Raw genomic sequence first — 6,444 nt, forward strand, 5'->3', positions numbered from 1 at the left:
TACTGGACAATCTATAAAAAGTGCTAGGTGAAAAAAAATAATTAGTTGATGGCTCGAAATATCACTTTTTACAGTTTATGGTGCGGGATGAATAATCACAAATGGTTCAGGGTGCGGGATGACACTAACAACTCGTTGACTAGATAAAAAGGCCACATCAGCAGTTGAAACCGGTGCCATGTCATCGTTATTACCGGACAACCTATAAAAAGTGCTAGGTGAAAAAAAAAATTTGGTTGATGGCTCGAAATATCACTTTTTACAGTTCATGGTGCGGGATGAATAATCACAAATGGTTCAGGGTGCGGGATGACACTTTAGCCGGATAAATATAAAGTTTCTAGTGAAATGAGCCGCCTTTAATTAATTGAATGACTTCTAGTAAACCATTTTCCACAACATATTTTGGATCTATTATTTAAAAAGTTTAAACTTTCTTGATATTAAAATATTTTAAATAATTTATGATGTTCCCTCGCGTTAAAATGAATAAAACAAAATAACACAAAACATTTTCAACATACATTATTTCTTTTATGGAATTTTATAGGCCTGAAACTTCCATCCGGTAAGACATCTAGCTTAGCAACTAAGATATGCCAGATGTATTACATATGACTCATTGAAGGTTAAATCCATCATTTTTCAGTGTGAGTTGCCCAATAAGGTGTATTACATATGACTCATTGAAGGGTAAATCCATCATTTTTCACTATGAGTTGCCCAATGACGCTACCCGTCAGATCTTAATTTTCAGGTATACATAAGGGATTTAATGTTTTTTTTTTTTTTTCATACAGGTTTCCAGTGAGATTCAAATCCCATATTATAATCTCTAGTCATGATCTTTAAATCAGGCAACGAATCAACTATATTAAGTCCCGAAGGCGGGAGGCTATCATATATATATTTTACAATATGTAAGAGAGAGTTTTGTATCGTTTAGTTTGAGTGTTTAACACAAGTTTTAAAACGCTATCCATGAATGGGGTAAATTAAAGAGTTATTATTATTATTTTTTGAGTAATATATACTAACTCTGTTACAATGCAATATATATTCATAACAACTTTATTAATTTACTGAAGCACAAAGAGTTATTATTTCAGTATTTTCTTTTATATGCATATAACTAGTAATTTTTATACACACGTTGCGCGACTGATTTATTGCCCAATGTTTGAATTTAAATAAGTGATTCAAAGTATATCATACAAGATTATATATGAGAAGTTCATTATATATAGTTGACATTAAAATTAATGTCTGCACTTTTCTAAAATCAATTATCTAAATACTTATTGTAGTTGTTGTGGTATTATGCAGCAGATACAATTATCTAAGGTTGAGCCTCACCAGTCAAGATCTTTGGTTGGGAGGAAGGAATTAGGAAAGAAAAGAATTGTAATTCCGTGGGGAAAGAATAACATGACAATAAAGTACGAATTCAAATTACATTGTTTGGTAGGAATGCATAGAATTATTAAGAATGAGAAGGGAAGAAATGATATAAAGACTAAAATGCCCTTGTGGTGTAACAACAACAACAACAACAACAACAGAGGAAAAATATTTCAATTCCCCATTTTTCCCTTTTCCTACTTCCATTGAATTAGAATTCATGGGTAGGGGTAATATATGAATTCCAATTCAATAGATGGAGGGAATTGCAATTCCCTCCAACCAAACAATATTAATGTAGTTTCTTTCCCTATTGAATTGCATTGGAAAAGAATTTCAATTACATCCAACCAAACAACTTGTTAAATGGTGGTGGCTCTTCCTTAGTAACAACAATGTTTCTGGTTCAATCCCCTTTAGTCTATCATATGCAAAAAGTTTAGTACCATTGTAGATTTACAGCTTTATACAAACCAAATTTCAAGATTGATTCCTCTAGAGTTGGAAAATTTGTCGAGCCTTCAAGTGTTTTTTTGGTTGGGCGTATCAGGTTGAAGGTAGTGTGCATCATTGGCTCCCTTTAGCTTAGCCCTCTCGCAGATATAAGTGAAAGATATACGCTCATGCAGGGGCGGATTTAGCATGGGGGCAGTGGGGGAAGCTGCCCCCACTCACCCCACCCCCACCCCATATATAGCCTTTGTATGTATATATGTATATATAGTACATGTTTTACATATAAATATTTAAAAACTGATAAAGGTGACCAATAGTTAAGTTGGACGAGTTGGTAAAGGCGTTTTTGGGCTTGGGAAACGTCTGTGGTTCGAATTCTTCCTCTCTCAACATTAATCCCATCCCTTTCCTAACTGTTTCTGTTTCATTATGGCTCAACATAAGGGTTTCATTAATTGCTTCATTAAATCACTTACTTTCAACATAAGTGTTTCTTTATGGCTCAACATAAGGGTTTCATTAATTGCTTCATTAAATCACTTACTTTCAACATAAGTGTTTCTTTATAATGTGTTGAGACCATGTATAATTTATAATGTGTTTTTTATTTGAATTATTTTATTAAATTAATTATGTTTCATATTTTGTTATGAATATTTTTATAAAGTTTTAATGTGTTTTATTTTTTGTCTATATCCAATAATTTTATGACTATATTTCTTAAGTGTTTCATTGTTTTTCAAACTATAATGTTTTGCCCCCACTGACAATTTTTTCTGGATCCGCCACTGCGCTCATGATATGATTTTGCTCATTCTCTATCACTTCTTTTGGTGTGTGTGTGTGTGCGCGCGCGCGCGTGTGTGTATATATATATATGATACACACATATAATTTAACATTCATATAAATATTTAATTAAAATATAATTTATAATTAAATTAATTGTTATATGATAATTTTAATAAAATGATAATTAAAAATAGGAAAAAGATATGATAGATGTAAGTGTATTGTAAGATTGGTGGATATATTAAATACTAACGGTGTTATAACGGTGTAAGGGTGGTTTTGTCAAATACAAATGAAATGTACAACAATTTATAAAGCAAAATGTATATATTTATTAGCATATAAAAGAGGGACAAAAATCAAGGACATAACTTGTATTGGCACACACACACACACACACACACACACATATATATATATATATATATATATATATATATATATATATATATATATATATATATATATATATATATATATATATATATATATATATATAGAATAAAGTTCAAATGCGGCGGGGTCTTCCTGTGCGGCGGTGCGGCGGAATTCCAGAATACACCAACAGTGTTAACAATATACACCAACAGTGTTAGAAAAACACACCACAATGAAATGCAATAAAACATCAGAGAATACACAACAGACTCAAAAAAAATACACCATATAACTCACCACTCCCAATGGTGTATTTCTGAACAGTGTATGGTGTTTTTACTCACACCTAATGGTGTGTGTTTGGTGATGCAGGGCTCTGTTTACTTTGTTTTTTGTGGTGTATTTTCCTAACGTTGATAGTGCATATTTGTTGAACTATTGGTGTTGCCGCACCGTAATTAAGACACTGCCGCACCTGAACTCGCCTATATATATATATATATATATATATATATATATATATATATATATATATATATATATATATATATATATATATATATTATTCAATTTGTGCAAGTAATGCGTAATCATTCTTCTAACACTATTCATGTTTGCAACTTATACAATAAAGCCAACACCTTTAAATCTAATATATATAATTATGAAACTAAAACAACAAAGTGACCAGTGAGCAAAGGTCTAACCTCTGTGGTTCATGTTCAGTTGAGTGACTATGATTTACATCCTCCCAAATACTCTGTCGGGCCGGGGTGTGGGGGCCCTTAGGGTTGGGGTTCAACCTTTTGGAAGAAGGTAACTAAAACAACAATCACCTAAAATTAACAATAATATTGTTGACCTATTTTACATTCAAATATGTTCCTTTTGTAAACTAGCACCAGTAATTCAATTGTACATAAAATAGTATCTACTGTCTAATGTCATAACTACAATAAATATTTAGATAATTATTTTTAGAAAAGTAAAAATTTAGCATGTATCCCCACAAGTCCACAACAGATGCCTTGTGGATAAAATAAAAAATAATAAAATAAAATAAAATAAAATAAAATAAAATAAAAAGTGAATTGTGACTTAAGTTGTGTTCATGGAGATACTGACGTTGAAGATCCCCTCCATATCTTTGTGGACTGCGTGTTTTCTCGTAATTGTTGGGGTATTTTTGTTAGAAATTTTAGCATAAATGACATTTAAGTGACTTGTAGTATAAATATATATGGAGTACACTTCTGATTTGATATAAATAATTAGTAGATACTCCCTCTATTTATTTTCTTTAGTATTTTTTACTTATTTTTAAATTTGATTTTTTGTGTTCAATAGTACTTTTAGTGTAGTTTCTAAATATATAAATTTTGTATACTAATATTAAACTTAATTTTATGAAAAATTGAATTAAAAATAACTTCAATCAAGCCTCGTTAACCGAACCCGACACATAAAATGGGACGGAGGGAGTAATTAATTAGTTAGATTTTTACCAAGTGGCTTGTGGTCCACTGATATCCGATTGCTCCTTTATGTGGGAGGTCTAGGTTTTGAGCCTCAGTGTAAGGTATCACTACAAGAATTAAGACATTTAGTAATAATTTTTTGTGACACTTTGTAATTTAGTCACAAATAATACTCTTTTTGTGACTAAAAAAATGTTCAACACTATTGCTTATGATGATTGTGACAACTATTTTTTTGTCACAGATAGTATGGTAATTGTGACAAGTAAGTATTTGTTACAAATAAGTTGTCACTATTATTAGAATGATAGTGTCGTAACCTAAGTTGTCACTATTTGTTGTCACTAAATTTATGTGTCTTTTGGCGGCAATATAATTATAGTGAGAACAGAAGTAATTGTGACAAAATATAGTGTGACACACAAATTTTGGTACCTTTTTGTGACAAATTGTTGTTGGTCACTCTGTTTTATATATTTGTGACAACTCTTTTTGTCAATAAAAATACACTTAGAAATGAGATACGATTGTGAGAAAAAAAATTTAGTGTCACTCATATTGTCATTTTTTTATGAAATTGTTACAAATATTTAATTTGTGACGCTCTATTATTTCCTAAACAAAAATTACTAAATTGTAACAATAATTATGTTGAATTCCAGTTTTGTCACTAATGTTATGATAATTGTGAGAAGTAATTATTTGTTACAATGATTTTGTCACTATAATTAAATAGAAGAATATTGTGTGAAGTTATGTTGTAGTCAATGTTTGCCACTAAAATTGCATTCAAGTTGGTGCCAAAGTAATTTGTTGTGAACTAAATATTAAATATTATGGTCGATTAAAATGCAACTAGTTAGTGATTCTTAAAATAAATGTAATTGTGAAAATTAAATACATTTTGTAATCGCTAATTTTTTTTACTTTCTTTTTTTTTTCGTGACATATAAGTTCATTATCATTTACGGAAGCTATCTAACAAACAATTTCGCAAGTTAAACTGTTCCAATTCATTTTATTACAAATGTTAAAAAGCTCATACTTATCACTAATTAGCTTTAAGAAGGATATTACAACAGACAACCAAAGAACTCCAAAGTTAAGCGTGCTTGACTTACAGGATGGGTGACCTACTGGGAAGTAAGCATAGTGCAACGCTAAAATATATCAATTGGTAGTAGAGTTGAGGTCACAGGTACGAATCGATCCAAATGGGTTGGGTGTAGGTCGAGCCATGTCTAGTCCCGGGGCAGGGTGGGGGGTGCTGTATTGTTGGGGGTCCATCGGGTTGACCCCGAGTTCAGCCTATTAATTGGTTACTACCTTTTAGGTCACTAATAACAATAAAATAATTAATTGCAACGATTTTAGTTGTCACTAGAACAATATTTTGTAATAACATATTTGGTCACAAATTATACATTTATTGTGACAACTATTGTTATCACTCAAATACTAGTAGTGAAAGTAAATATTGTCACAAAGTAGTGAGTAATTGTGACAACTTTTCAAAAGTCGTCACTACTATAATAGTGACGGAGGATATAGTGACGACAGGTGACGACTTCAAAAAATGGTCACTAATTTCAATAGTGACCAAAATTGATAGTTTCAGTAACAACTTCTGTTGTCACTAAATGTGAAATTTCTTGTAGTGCGGTATCCCCTTCCTTTGTAATAATAAAAAATTAGTTAGGTTTTTATTTGATTTTTAAAAATGAAATTTATTAAGAGTTTGTATAATATTTGGATTGTAATGCTAAATGCTAACTTTACCGACTTGCGTCGCTATTTTGTGGGGCATATGTGTGTCGTGGCTGTGTTTTTCTATATATAATATTTTTGCATTACTAAAACCAATAGCTGGAATAGCTCAGTTGGTTAGAGCGTGTGGCTGTTAACCACAAGGTCGGAGGTTCAAGCCCTCCTTCTAGCG

The 6,444-nt window shown here is 31.1% G+C and overlaps 1 non-coding gene across 1 annotated transcript; it reads left to right on the forward strand.

Annotated features, from left to right (window-relative positions):
- Positions 1-6,370: 6,370 nt before the first annotated feature.
- Positions 6,371-6,444, forward strand: TRNAN-GUU. Its single transcript has one exon. It is a non-coding gene; the product is annotated as a tRNA-Asn (tRNA).

Source organism: Ipomoea nil, unplaced genomic scaffold, assembly GCF_001879475.1.
Source record: "Ipomoea nil cultivar Tokyo-kokei standard unplaced genomic scaffold, Asagao_1.1 scaffold1043, whole genome shotgun sequence".
Taxonomy (NCBI): Eukaryota; Viridiplantae; Streptophyta; class Magnoliopsida; order Solanales; family Convolvulaceae; genus Ipomoea; species Ipomoea nil.